This window comes from Pelodiscus sinensis, chromosome 1 (assembly GCF_049634645.1).
Source record: "Pelodiscus sinensis isolate JC-2024 chromosome 1, ASM4963464v1, whole genome shotgun sequence".
NCBI classification, from domain to species: domain Eukaryota; kingdom Metazoa; phylum Chordata; order Testudines; family Trionychidae; genus Pelodiscus; species Pelodiscus sinensis.
In genome coordinates this window covers 200172568-200188461 of record NC_134711.1, presented here as the reverse complement: position 1 = coordinate 200188461, position 15894 = coordinate 200172568, and the positions used below count along the sequence as shown (strand labels likewise).

At 38.4% G+C, this 15894-nt stretch overlaps 1 protein-coding gene across 11 annotated transcripts in view; it reads right to left on the bottom strand.

The window, feature by feature from the left end:
- Window positions 1-15894, bottom strand: part of DMD (dystrophin) — a 2108520-nt gene that overhangs the window by 828327 nt on the left and 1264299 nt on the right. The gene's annotated exons all lie outside the window — the stretch shown is intronic.

The window sequence follows — 15894 nt, the reverse complement described above, 5'->3', positions numbered from 1 at the left end:
GTCTACACTGCCACTGAGTTCTGTCGACATAACGTCAACAGAACTCAGCAGTTCTGTCGGAGGCTGTAAACCTCATTCTATGAGGAATACTGCCTTTTGTCGACAGAGTTCTGTCGACAGAAGGCGCTATTGCATCTACACTGTCCTTTGCATCTACACCGTCATGTCGACAAAGAGGCTTGCTTTGTCGACAGAACTGGATGTAGTCTAGACGCTCTTTGTCGACAGTATCTGTCGACAAAACTTCTGAGGACAAAAGCCTGTAGTCTAGATGTACCCTCAGTGAAATTCTTAGATTAATTACAATAAAGAATGCCTGTATAACATTGCAGTGTAGACTCTTGCCAGTATTTTTATAACCTTCCATTATCTTTTCTGTTCAGTGCTACAAAGCTACTTTCTTACTGGAGGATTTGCAAAAAGAATTGATTCAGTTATTAAAGGATGCCAGTTAATGTTTTAATTAGATCAGTTATTTAATGGTAGGGTTTGCAGGGAGTTTTTGCTATGATTGTTCAAGTGTTTTATATTTTTAATTATATATATTAAATTCTTTATAACCATAGTATTAACTAGAGAACTACACTTTTTAGCAGATTTAAACTTCATGGCCTCCAAGTCACTATTTATTAACATATTTGCTACATCTAGACAAACTTCGAAGATTGTGCTTTTAATAAAAAGTGGAAATGAGTCCACTGAAAATCACTGGAGAATACTATGAATAGTTAAGTATGGTATATTATGCAATCTCCACTGAAACCACAATAACACACAAATTGGTTATATCAACTTATTCCTGAAAGGTATTATCATATTTCAGTGATCTTTTAGATAGATTCAGATAATATGCATATATGGAGAATGTAAAGGTATCTTCTGTAATAATAATATTGCTCATCTATAGTGTTTCAGAAAGTTAACATACATTTCTTTCAATGATTGAAAACAATTTTGATCGCATATTTATTTCCTATTCATTATATAGGAGTGTCCTTTATGGTGCTTTTATTCTGAATTTAATAGTGCATTAAACATGGTTAGAGAGCAAAACATTTGCTTTGTATATTAAACAAATAATGATAGTTCATTAATCTGAGATTTAGTCACTGTGGCCTTGACAACTGCAGTTTAAAAGGCAAGCATCCTATTAATTGAAAAAAACACATTCATTTATCACAAGAAAGACCCTTAAATGAATTATATTTATATTGTACACCAATATATTTTCCTTTAATAATATATTTCAATTAGAGTTTGTGTTGATTACTACGGTAGAGACATTGTCAAAAGGGCTACTCGTAATGACAAATATATATTTATATAAATAAGATAAATAAGTTCTTTCCCTACAAATCACATTGCAATTTCTTGTTTGCTAATGTCATTTTGGTTTTTTTTTCATACATTCCAACTATTCAAAATATCATTTAAATTCTACAACTGAGAGCTACAGCTTTCAAAATGATGCATCACAGTTATGCATCCATTTGGATAGAAATATATTTGACAGTATTACCAAATATTAGATGGTGTTTTCTTCGTCTACACAAGATTAATGTTTGCAATGTTCTTATAGCAATTTTGGCCCCAGGATATGAGAGAGACAAGAAAGGTGAGGCGGTATCATATTGGACTAATTTCTGTTAGTGGAAGGGACAAACTTTCAAGCTTCATAGTTAACTTATTAAAAATCCTATGGATAATTTTAAATTACCCATTTTGCAGCAGTATGTACGAAGGATTCCCTCAACAACTCATTAACCTAGTCAGTTCAAAAACTGCAATTTTTGGTTATTGAATGCATACCTATATGGAGACCGGGGACTGAACTGAGTCCCACTGAAATCCGTTGGGCTCCACCTGGGAGCAGGTTTCCACTCACACAGAGGGAAGGATTGTGGTCTGCCTTTTAACATATTCTAGAGCATATTCTCATGTTTCCTGTGGCTTAAATGAAATAAGTATTAAAAAAACAAGTTGAACCACACAAACATTATAGCTACATAATGGATTGAAATGAAGGTTATTGGGTGTGGGTTTTTTTTAACTTTGCAATTACAGATCTCAAAACTACTGTTTATTCCTAGAATTTTTAGTATAATATACTCCCCAACCGATACACACACACACACACACACACACACACACACACACAGAGAGAGTATCTGTGTAAAGCTCCATTTGGTCTGGATGATTGTATAGCTTCCAGGCACATTTCTTATTTTTCAAATAGGGAATTTTGCTGTAACCATTTAAATCTAACTATTTAAATCTTTCAAACTGGTAGAACTTTTAAAGTATATATCCTATGTATGTTGGAACACAGGGAGCACACAAATGCTTCGGTTATACAGTATAAAGACTTTATTGGCAGTAGTTCATGATCATACAGGTATCTCAAACAAGCCCCAATAAAATGTTTATACCATAACACCCCAAGTTCCACAAGTTAGCACAAAAATTATACCTCCATATAAATGTAGTGTATTCTTCGTACATATGCATTTATCTCTTTAGATCTAGATAGCCATCCAACTTGCAGGAGAAGGAAATACTGAAACTATGTTTTTAATGATTTCTCTCAACAAACATCTAATTATTCAAATGGCCTCAGATGTAGCTCCCAGTAACTTTAATGTGGCCTGTTCATGCATATTCAAGAACTAAATATATATTTCCCGCAATAGAGAGACTTCCTCCCCAACCATTGTTTGGCCAACTAACTCCCTAATTTCCAGGACTTCCTTAAAATAATTTTAAAAAAATTAAATGGTCTATCATTTTTTAGTTTATTAGCATAATATACTAATTTTTAAATTGCAATTTTAAAATAAATATCAGTTTATAAACTTCAGGATGACAAAAAGTTTGCCTAATTATTTTATTTTTATTAACTTAGGTTTTAGGCCATTTATGCTAATTGAAACTCTAAACACTAAATGCGTTGGTACTTAAATACGTATTAAAAGTTTAGAAAGACTTTTTCTTATAACATGTTAATTTAATGGTTTATTAGCTCACTTCATTTAAGGTTACCAAGAACAGAAATGATTTGAATAAAGTATTGATCTAATTCCACTCCATGATGAGACTTTATTTCTGCCTAACAGGCAAAATCAAATGCTTGAATTTGGCAATGAAAGGAGAACACAGTGGTTTCATTTAAGCTTCAAGATCTGGAGAAAATGCATGTCATGTAAAAGAGCTGCAGAAAGCCACATCATTATCACAATGTGATCTCCCACAACTGTGACATTGTACTGTATTCAACTTAATTACATATGGGCACAACAGCAAGATGCAGAGTTCACAATGATATGTCAGATTATCACACTAATTATTTTGTGGATTTCAGTTATTTCACTCAACAAAAATCATTAAGGTAATTAGATTACTAACAATTTCCCTCTTTTCCTCTTCATCTCCTCTACTACCTTTACAAAAGTCGGGGAAGTGTAGCTGCTCCTATTCTCTCCACTCTCTAGCTGGGGAAGAAATGCCACAACTGCAATCTACTTTCTTTGCTCATACAAATGTTTCTGGTTACATGGACATGGTCCTTTGATCATCATTCTGTCAAGCTGAGATCCAAGAAGTGCTATGGAACCTGAGAGTGTTTCATGCAGAGCATTGACTTGCCAACGCTGCACAAGAAACATAAGTTTAATAAAATGTATATACATTGTTGTTGTAACAGGCTTCACATTGAGATGAGTCTGAACTAATCACCCACGTCTCAACTCACTATTGCAACAACTTACCAAGGGCAGTGATGGATTCTGAATCGCTGGCAATTTTTAAATCAAGATTGGCTGCTTTTCTTAAAGATTTACTGTAGTTCAAACTGGAATTAATTCAGGGAAGATTTATGACCTGTGTTATCTAGGAGTACAAGCTAGATAATCACAAAGTTCCTTTCTGATCTTGTACAGGAGGGCCAACAGAATTGCTGGGCCCCTGGGCAAGGCAGGAGGGCCAGCTCCTTGCTCCCAGATGGGGCGGGGCTGGAAATAGCCAGCCTTTACCAATACTCAGACCATACCGCATGCCCTCCATCAGCCCTTAGAACTGCCCTGAGTGTGCACTACTCAGGGCTCCATTAGTGATTTAAAGAGTTTGGGGTTCCATGGAGCATGCACAGCAGTAACAGCTAGGAGCCCTGAGCCCTTTTGAATCGCTAGGTCCCTGGGCAATTTTGCCCTCTCCCCGCATACATCCACAGGCCTCTCATTTTCTATTAATCAAATCAAATTTTGGAGGGGGAGAGTTGTGTGAGCTTGTGGTTTGGGCACAATTTTAGCTTCATAGCTGAGATTGGGAACTCTCTAAATTGTATTAAACTTTAACAGAAAAGGAAAAAAGGAAGATAAAGCCTATTTAAAGAAGAAAATTACACCCATTTAAATGAACTAGTTCAGATATTGATTTAAATAGGGCACAACCCTTGTATGTACAATCTTATTCTGGTTTAAGAGTGCCTTGAATTGATAGATTAAATTGATTTAAACTAAGTTGTTATAAAGCTGTGTTAAATGAAAATAAGATTGTTTACACAAGGGGTTGCCCCAATTTATATAAGTTAATTCAGTTTTCTCATGTACACAAGAGTCACTGAACCAAACTGCAAACCCCTGTATATAATGGAATCCACTTACAGCCAAGAGATGCAGCAATACCTTCAGTGCACCCAGTATTAGCACCTATGATGCATACTGTATCAAATCATTCACTTTTCAAAAGTCACAATACACAGGCAAAATCTCTGTGGCTATAAGCAAGATGTAAAAGTTCCCTCAAGCTTCACCCTTTCCCTGACCCTATGGTAGAGCCAGATTCCACCTTCCTATCATGTGTCCTAAGTTATTCCTTTCTTGCTCCCTGGAATCCAAGTCCTCTATGGCTTACTAGCCCTTTTAATGTTAAAATGATGACAGTGTTTATGATCAAATCAGTTATGCAAGCACAGGTTACATTAGCATTTGTTCAACTGTGGGACCACTGACCACAAATTACTTTTGGAGAAATGGGATAACCTTTTCCCTAATCTCTTTTTTGTTCAATTTTTATTTAATATTGGGAAGAATACTGTTGCTTGACTCTGAACAAGTGGATTTTTATTTAAATCCACATATCTTATTTCTTCAAGGCTTGTAAAAATGTATATCAGCACAATAGCTGTTTCTCAGCCAACAAGTCTCCCCTCCCCACAATTATTCTCAAGATGAACCTCTGATTGAAAAAAAAATTAAGAATATAAGAACTTCCATACTGGGCCAGACCAATCATCCATCTAGCCTAGTATCATATCTTTGACTACGGCCAGTACTAGAAGTTCAGGGGAAGTACATAGAACAGGGTGTTGTTGGAGCAATATATCTAGACTGTTTTCCTTTTCTAGTTTCTGAGGCCAGGTACACACTATGGGAGAAGGTCAGCTTAAAGTATGCAATTCCAGATATATAAAAAATGTAGCTGGAGTCAACATACCTTAAGCTGAGCTTCGGGGCGCTGTCCTCACAGCAGGAGGTTGACTTGCAAGGAATAAAGTATGGTGCCTGTAGAGGTACCCTCTGCATTTGATTTAGAGGGTCTTTTCTAGACCTGATAAGTCAAATGCTGAAAGATTGACTGCTGTGATGTGGATCTTCAGAGAAAGGCAGAAGTGGCCTGATACTCAGATGTTTAGGGTTGCCAGGAGCATAGGATTATATCTCTGACCATATTGGCTAAAATCCACCCATGAAACTATCCTCCAAGAAAGTATCTCTCTCTTTTTTTAATGCAGTTATACATTTTAGTCATCCCAACATTCCATGGGAATGAGTCCACTGCTCAACTGTTCACTATGTGAAAAAAATATTTCCTCTTGTTTATATTAAACCTGCTACATACTTACTTTGGTGACCTCTTGGTTTTTATATTGTGGGAAAAGGTGAATAATACTTCTCTATTCACTTTTCCTACACCATTCATAATTGCCAAAATTTACCAGCATTTCCCCTTCCTCCCCCATTGCCTTTTTTTCCCTAAGTCCTAATCATAATTTTAGCCTGTCCTCTTTTGGTATGCTAATTAACTATTCCTCAGTTAAAGTGTAACCTTGAAACCTGTTATTTTAACTAGATGTCACTCCCATTTTTCATTAGACCCTTTTTACCTTTTTTATGTTATATCAAATAGAAACAATTACAAAAAAGCTTGGTTTGTCTCTTTCATACAGAAGTAAATGTCAGCTTATAAAAACAAGGATGTACATGTCATCATAATTCTCTGTCTGAGTCTGCTTTGTATCAGATACATAATAGACTTTGAACACCGCTAAAGAGTGGCAAAAATGACTAATGTGCAGAAGGCAGACATGAGACCAGCAGAACAGAAGCATTATACCCAAAGGGATGCTGGGAAGACACCTGACCTTTGATTTTGAATGATGCTTATGCTAAACCAAAGCCAGCATTACTTCCCAGCAAGCCATTAGCTAATTGCTATTTGTTGTCACAGTGTGCAGCTCCTGTAGTACTCATAAGTGTAAAGTAAACAATAAGTAGCACAGTAGATGAAACCTCTGCATCATACCTAAATGGAGGTGAGCAGGAAAGTGACTTTGGTTCAGTTAAGTAGCTCACATATTTGCATGTTACCTCTGAGGAATGGAAACAATATTCACTTGAAAGCACCTCCAGGAGAGAAACAAATATTCTGATCATCTACATTTGCAATTACAATTTTACAGTGTGGTGCTATGTACAGGTGCATCAGCAGGGCAGATTCTGATTAGAGTTGCCAACCTTTTATTCATACAAAATCAAATGCACTTTTTTCACTCTTTCCCACCCCTTTCCACCCCTTCTGGGGCCCCACTCCCACTCACTCCATCTACCTCCCCTGTAGCTTGCTTGCCCCACCCTCAATTGCTCACTCATTTTCATTAGGCTGGCTCAGAGGGCTGAGGTGAGGGAGGGGACAAGGGCTCCCACTGGGGGTGCAGGCTCAGGGATGGGGCCAGAGATAGGGGTTTGAAGGGCAGGAAGGGGATTCTGGATGGAGGTGGAACCAAGGGGTTTGGAGTATGGGAAGGGGCTCTGGCTGAGGCAGGGGTTTAAGGTATAAGAGAAGGTATAGGCTCTTGGTTGGGCATGTAGATTCTGAGGTGGGACCAGAAATGAAGGGCTCAGAGTGTAGGAGGTGGCTCCAGGCTGGGGCAGGAGATTCAGATGTGGGAGGTGTTAAATACTCTGGCTGGGGAGGAGGGACTTTGATGATGGAGTTGGGGTGCAGAATGGTGCTCCAGGCTAGGGATGAAATGTTCAAAATGCTGAAGGGGACTCTGGGCTGGAGCAAAGAGTTGGGAATAGGAGGGGATGCAGGCTCTGGGGTAGGTTTGGGGTTTGGTGTGCAAGTATTCTGGAATGGGACCAAGGGTTCTAGAGCGTAAGAGGGGAATCAGAGGTAGGACTTGGGAAAGGTGCAGGAGTGCAAGTTCTGAGCCACCCTTACTTCAAGCAGCTCACAGAAGCAGCAGTATGTCTCCCCTCCTGTTCCTATGCAGAGGCACAACACAGCAGCTCTGCGCATTGTCCCATCCACAGGCACCACCCTGCAGCTCCCATTGGCCATGGTTCCTAGCCAACCATGATTTCAGGATTAGAGTTTGGGATAGGGGCTGTTCCTGTGCCTAGGAGCCAGAGAAGGGACATACTACTTCTTGGTGGCTTTGTGACATGGAGGCTAGCAGGGAGCCTCCCAGATCAACTATGTGCTGCTGCCAAACTGAACAGACAAATGCGGAGCAGTGGGGTTGACCAGAACCACCAGGATCCCATTTTGACTGGGTTTCCCAGTGAAAACCGGACTAGATACCTGGTCACTCCTAATTCTGATTGGTACTTATATTTTAAATTAACACACAGCCTTTGAGAAGGGAGAAAGAGAAAGTCTGTGCACACATGAGTAAGAGCGAGAGAACAAGCAACTACACAATGGCTTACAGTTTTGGAGGCCCTGTTTTATCACCACATTTTCTTAGCATACACCCAAGCATCTTCTATATTTAGTGACCCTCTAGTCCTTTGAATTTGAAAAGATAAAAACCAACACATGACATTAAATCTTTCTCTGTTGATGCTATAAGGTTCCTTTCTCCAAGGCAGCTCAGGCACTGGAGTGTGAAGGGGGTGAGAGGGAGCCAATCATAGCTCCCTGACTCTTAGTCCATCTGCCCCAGCTAAATTGATGTTGCAGAAGGCCAACTTTTAGTTATTCTGCTGGCTAAAGACTTTCCTGGACACAATTCCTCCCTTCTTTTTAGCTTTCCTTCTGCCCTTACACATATCCCCTCCCTGCTTAAACTGGGCAGCACAGCTGTAGTGAGGCAGATGATAGATGGCACACAAGTGCACTAATTTTACACCAGTTGTGGATTCTTTTTATGCAGGTGGTATTGTTCAGGGAGATTCTCCAGCTGGTATATATTCATTGTGCCATGTGAGCCATGCACAATGAATGTAGCAGATTACAAAATCTGGTCCATAATCATTATCTTCTTACTCCCCTTTGCAATAATAATGTCACAGTGTTATTTACTAATACTCCACAACAGCTAGCTTTACAATTGCAATTATCATAGAAGTTAAAGTCCATTTGGTTTTCTCTCTTCCTGGCATACCTTAATTGACTGCTTCAAGGATAAAGAATTCAGAAAACAGTGATAGATTAAATGGCATTTTAATTTCTAGTGTGTATCTAATTAGTAACAATCTTAACCAAAGAAGATAAAAACCAGCCATGAAGGTGTTTGAATTACTCTTTCATACTTACATACAATGCATTTATATCAGTATAATGTTAAGGTCGCAGTTTAAATACAGGTTGAACCTCTCTAGTCCAGAACTCTCTGGTCCAGAAACATCCATCTTCTGGAATTATTTTAGTTAGCTATCTGTCCACTTTTCATGGTGTGGCCAAGTTTCCTGTGGTCCTGTAAAATATGTTTGCAGTCCTGGCTCTTAGTGTGCTGTGCTGTTATTTATCTCTAATTTACCCCTAAATGTTTTCTAACAGCCCAGTATACAGTAGAAGTGTTGGTAATTGACTGCCTGTAGTCCAGAAAATTCTATGGTTCAGAACCAATCAGGTCCCAATGGTGCTGGACTAGACAGGTTCAACATGTACCTAAAATAGAAAATGCAAAATAATAGAAGTTAATGTTAGAGGTGTACACTATCTGAGATCACAATTAGGCCCATTGTATCTTTGCAACAGTAAGCAGTAACAGACACTGATTCTCCAGTTATATCAAAACTAGTTAACCTCTGTAGTGTCACACCTCCATAAAGCCTAATAGCAAAAGAATGGAGCATAAAGCTCATGGCATGCAATGTGACTGATCTGAAGTTCCTAGAACTTTCACTTTTGCATTTCCTGACATTTGAATATTTTAAATTATAACCTTAGGATATTAATATAAGATTTTATATCTAACTTTTTGTAAAAATGGCAATTATATATTAATGTCTACACTAATTTCATGGCACATTTCCACTACTGCATTATCTGATTTACAAAATTCTAAATCTCTAGTGAGAATAATGAAGTAAAACTCAATTTTTCAGTATAAAACTAACAATTAAGGCTCTTAAGTAATTAAAGAAGTTAATCATGATTAATCATACAAAGTCATGTAAATAACAAGCAGGCATTATCTCCTGTAAATGTAAACAAACCTATTTGTCTTAGCAATTGGCTGAACATGAAGTAGAACTGAGTGGACTTGTAGGTGCTAAAGTTTTGCACTATTTTGGTTTTGAGTGCAATTATGTAACAAAAGTAACCCACATTTGGAACTTGCACTTTCACAATTAAGAGATTGAACTATAGTACTTTCATGAGGTGAATCAAAAATACTATTAATTTATCATTCATCATATTCACAATGCAAATAAGCAGGGCTCGCTGAGACGCGGTGAGCCCCGCTCACCAGCCGCACTGTCTGGTATTCTGCACATGCACAGATCGTTCTGCACATGCGCAGATCACCCAAACCCAGCTCTTCCGGGATGTAATCTACTCGCCATGGGTGAGTAGATTACATAGATTGTTGAGCCCTGCAAGTAAGTATAAGAAAAATAATAATATAAAGTGAGCACTGTATACTTTGCATTCTGTGTTGTAATTGAAAGCAATATATTGGAAAATGTGGAAAAACATCCAAGCATGTTTCTCAAATTTCAATTATCAGGGTGTGTCTAGACTATAGGATTTTGTCGACAAAAGTTTTAACAGTGCATTTAATCATGATTAATTTTTTGAATCATGCTTAATTTTTTAAATTAATCACATGAGTTAACTGTGATTAATCAACAACTCTACTAATAATATTAACTATGTCATTCCATAGTTCTTTAAAGTTACAATAAACAGAGTGGAAAATTCATAATGTCCATGTGCTAAATGGATTTTTTTCCCATGCTTAGAATGCATTTTTCTATGATAAGCTTCCCTGCAGGCTAGTTGAGACCTAGCCATACAAATGTTCTCAACTTATTCAATTCAGCTGTTTTTAGTTATGGATGAGCAAAAAAGTCTCTAAATATTTTTAAATCTCAAGAATTACCTATGGGTCTAACAAAATTGAGATTTATGCCCGAGTCACATATTTCAATTATAGAATTTGGTGTAGGCCAATTACAGAAATATTGGTTAATCAGGGAGCTCAAATCTACGGTATTATCTTAGCTCTATCTCCCTCTTTTTTCCTCCTAACCCAAAAATGTATTAATTATTGCAATTGTATTCATTATTATTATCCTCAAACTTTAGCTTTTGGGTGCCTCATCATAAGTGCAAAGCGCAGTTCTACGTATAGTTAAAATAGAAGGTAGAAGGAGAGGGGGAAGTTACAAGGTAGAAGGTGCGTTTTGTTCATTGTTTCCAAAAAAATCATCTTTTGGTTATTAACACCAACTGAAGATTTCTTTTCAAAAAATAGATTCCTCCCGCCCCCTTCCCTCCGCCTCCTGCCCCCACTGCAACTTCATAAACACATGGAAGCTAAGAACAGGGAAGTATATTTCTCTTCTGCTACCTGTACTTTATACAAGTGTGCAAATTATTTCAATGAAGCTTAGGGAGTGGGAAGCATGGTCTGTCTTGCTAGAAAAGATGTGTGCCTCTAAGTGCCAAGGAGTTACCTTTGAATGCAGCAGCTGACCAGGTCAGTGTGGGGACACTGAGCCAGCCTTTTTACAATTATATAAATACATGCTGTAAAATATTTCTTTGACTGGCACTTGACAGAGCAGCAGCAATGGAAGTAGTGCAAAACCAGGATTTGTCAAGACCTGCTGGGGGCTTGCATTACTCAGTCCATTCTCAGCAGGCTGGGAAGGATTTTTTTTTCTCTCACCACCTGATTGGCTAAGGCAGAGTGGGGACAAACATGAAATGGGAGAAATGCTCTATAGAAAAATGTGACACAGTGGATTAGACCCTTAGGCCCCCTGCTGGAGCCTTGTGGCTTGGCCAAACCCTGCCCCAGAAGCCATAGCTAAGTCCTCTAGGCAGACTACAGTGGCTGCAGAAGTGGCCCATCAGGGGCCAGGAAGGCCTAAAGAAGGAGTTGCAGAGTCATAGCCAGTTCAGTCTTTGTAGAGATCTCAAGATGTGAAGACAGCGAGGCTGACTGGGTGAGGGAGCAGCAGCACCACAGACAGTTCTATGGGGAGAGCTGGTTAGAGACTGATGGACTATGCTGGGACTTTGGATAGCCATGGGGAAGGTAAGGGTGAAGACATTGCTTCAAGGAGGGGAAGCCCTAAGGGTCACCACTCTCTGCCAGAGCGGGGAATAGACTCCGAGACATTATAGAGGGGGCACCAAGATGGACCCTTCTTAAAGGTGTATCCCAGAAGGTGGAGAAGATAGTAAGGTCTCAGCAGCAGGTTGGCTGAGGACCAGGAGAGGTAAGGGGAAGCTTCCCCAGTTATATATTGAAATTATGTATTCACTTGTGCTGTATGCTTTTATCTGCAGGGTACTCCCAGATATTAAAGAATAAATTTGGGCCTAATTAAACCACATCATTTATTTCTTGTTCTTCTTCTTGTATAGCCAGAGAACATTATAATAAGGTCCATAGTTTACAGATAAACATTATTAACAGGTGTAACCCAATGTTCTGAACCCTAACTCTTGCTCTGCGATTTTCTTCCTTTGCGGTACTTAAGAAGACAATGCCTGTGTTCTGTTTTCCATTCTGTAAAACAGGGATAGTATCTTTTCTACTTCTAGAGCGTATTGTGAGAAGAAATTAATATTTTTAAAGAACATTGGAAAATGCTAAGTATTTTTACTGATATTTTGCTTTTGAATTCCACCAGCATTTATTAGAAATTATTAAAAGCAGTTTCTTTCTATTCACACTTTTGCTGTTTACTAGTTTATCCCCATAGAGTGGCAGGGTGAGAGAACAGTTTGGCAACCATACTCATATGTCAATTCTACTTGATTAAGATTAAAGCAGTTTTGGCTAGTTGCTGCAGATCTGGTTTGACTTGCTACTACAACAGTTTCAGCACATAATTGGTTTGGGAATGTAATCATACCTAATACCCACTTGTAAATCAAAAAGAAAAAAACCATATTTGTAAATAATAACTTGAACAAGCAAAGTATCTTTTTAATAGGATTTTGTTTTTTCACTCTACTAGTTTCACCAAAAAGGAGAAAGCAGATTCAAGGACAGGGAGCATGAAGAAAATCTGCCAAGATTAAATAATCACTGTTTTAAAAGAACACCAGCTGTTTTAATGACTCATTGGCTTCAAGAGGGACTGTCTTCTTTACTTCAGTAAACTACAAAGATCATCTTTAGGAATATTATGGGGTTAAACACTTGCACTATTTCTGGCCCTATATTTTACATAGAATCATCATGAATATCTGTCCATTTGTTTTTCCCATTTCCAAGAAAGGATACATTTTTGAGAGTCTAGTAAGAAATCATATGTTGCTCTGCTAGATACACTAAACTGTCTTGATAAGTCTCAAACAGTCTGTGCCAATAGGAAGAAAATAATCTTCAATTTCCTCAGTGTGCACTTTTCTACTCTATGAAGAATTTAAAAAAGGAACATGACAGCAATGAATGCCTGAAGTGCAAGGGCATCAAAAACTAAAAGAGTTGCCTGGCAACCAGCATGAGGAATGTGAGAGAGCTCATGTCTGTAGAGGCAGCAATGGAAAGTGCCAATAGCATGTGTCCCATTTCTGGTATGTTTTGATGAGGGGTGGGGGAAGGGGAGTTGTTTGTTTTTATGGGATTTTTTAAAATTATGCAACTGGATCCTATCGCTTTTCTAACTGTTGTACTTCACACAAAAATGTAAGGGAATATATGCATCATACCTATCATTTAAAAAAAACTGCAAAATTTGCTTTGAGAAATAGAGAAGTGTATTTGCCATGTTGCTTAGGTTATTGCTATCTATTGCCTATTAATCAAATACAATATTGTATATTTTTATGCAGAACCATCATATTTATTTCAACATCTACAAAGACAAGCACTATCTGGAAAAGCATGCTCCTAAATAATTTTAGTTGACTGAATGTCACCTTTAAAACACTCTCAGAATATTAATATAATAAGCAAACATAACAATGAAAGTGTACATGTACACTACATAGATTTTGCCCACACACAGACATTTGTGACTACTCTTTTAACCCAGGAACAATGGATCAGCCTAATAAAATCTCACAATCTGGTACAAATTGCCAAGCACTTTGCAACTGAGGGTGAATTCCTTGAAAAAAATATTTTCAATATTGATATACTTGGAAGGGAATAAGATAGACTTCTGTATTCAATCCCTGTTAATGTGACTGGCAGTTAACTGCATCAATCCACATTTTATATCTGTCGTGTGACATGTTACACATCTCCTTAGCTGCTATCTCATGTTTAGCACTGTTACTACAGATTTAAAAAAAAACTACAAATGATCTGGTAGCACTTTATAGACTAACAAAACATGTAGATGGTATCATGAACCCACAAAAGCTCATGATACCATCTACATGTTTTGTTAGTCTATAAAGTGCTACCAGACCATTTATTGTTTTGTTTTATTTTGTTTTGTTTTTTTGTAACAGACTAACTTGGCTACCCCCTGAAGCTTCAGTACAGATTTTGTTACTCTATGCTGTAAATTTAGCCCCACAAGTAATAGCAAGCATTGGACCATCAGTGCTATCCTCACTTCTGAGTGAGCCTATTTCGGGCATGCTCACATGCATTTGCAACACAGAAGTTGTTTGGGCTATCACTGTTCATTACCCTGCCTCATGGGAAATCACTGCTCAGCTGAGAGAATATTAGTGACATTCTCTAAGCCATGAGGCCAGATTAATTTAGAGTTGGTGTAGGTCGGCTTCTGTTAGTGTCAGGTCTCCTGACTGCAGCAAGTAGTCCCAGGCAGAATGAGGTACCTGCACTTTCCACTCTTATAGGACCAATAGCTTGCAAGTGTAGCCCCAAATGTGGATGTTGAGACCAAAGCAGCCTAGGGTTTCCTTAATTCACAGCATAACACGGGCAGCAGCAATTAGCAGGATTCCTGTTGTCCCTGGCTGAACTGCCAGAAGATGGCAACAATGCAATCCCCATCATCCCTTATCCAGGAGCTCAATAATCCTTGGAGATTAATTTGCATATCCTTGGAGATTAATTTGCATACCTCTCCTATACTAGTACTGGTGAATCAAACCCAGTGTCTGAAATGATTTTGTTAAATTATACTTCCTCTTTGTGCCCTTTGTGATAGACAGGAGGAGTGCTGGCCAGCATCCGGTGATGAATGGGTTAAACTCGAGTGTCTAGCAATGGTGTTGGCAGGGAGCCAAAAGAATCAATGGGAGCATGGTGCTGAAATTTGATTTGTATAAGATACCTTGCCTGCTTTCTTTGTGTGGGGAAGTTAAGCCAGCACTTCTCCTATCCATCACACCCTTCTTTGAGCTTCAGAGGGGTAGCCAAATTAGTCTGTAACTGGAAAAACTTAAAAAAAACCCAACAAATAGTCTACCAGCACCTTAAAGGCCAACACAACATGTAGATGCTATAATGAGCTTTTGTGGGCACAACTCACTTCTTCAGATGAATGGAGTATTAAAAGTTCGGTTCCAAAATAAATAGGTTATGAGATGGTGGGAGAAGGAAGGGAAAAAATAGTGACTTAGAGTGTTCATGTTACATGAAGCTGATAGAGAAGGTGAAAATTGTTCTTAGGTATTCATTGATTGTTTGGTTACGTCATTAGGATGTGGAAGGTAATGTGCTAGCCTGGTAATGTCTTTATTCATACCTTTGTGATGGGTCCCAAACCTATAAATGAAGTTAAGTTCCAATGTTTCCCTGTGTATTTGGCTTGTAAAATTGGCCTGAATCAACACAGTGACTTTGAGATCCATTAATGAGTGCCCTGGAAAGGTGCAAGTGTTCTCCAACAGGTTTCTGTGTGTTGCCTTTTCTGATATCAGATTTGTGTTCATTAATTCCCTTTGAGTTATTTATAACAGATTGGCAGTGTTTGCCAGAAATAAGGTGTTCAAACTACTGAGAAAGATCATGTAGGTTCTGCTGACCCAGTGAGGTAAGTGACTTTTTACCCTGCCTAGCTATAAATGGAGGGAGTTCACTAAAGAGAGAGATGCTCTAGAGAGTAAACTGAACTATCCTAAGACCATAACCTGAGATGCACAGGGATAACAGAGAAAAGAGGGCAAGGTTTGGCTGCCACGTCTACTTTGGCTGCATTAGCTAGGCACTTAGTTCTGGTGAAAATTCCAACAGCCATTAAGCTCTTGTAAAATAGGAGGAACAATCAGGAC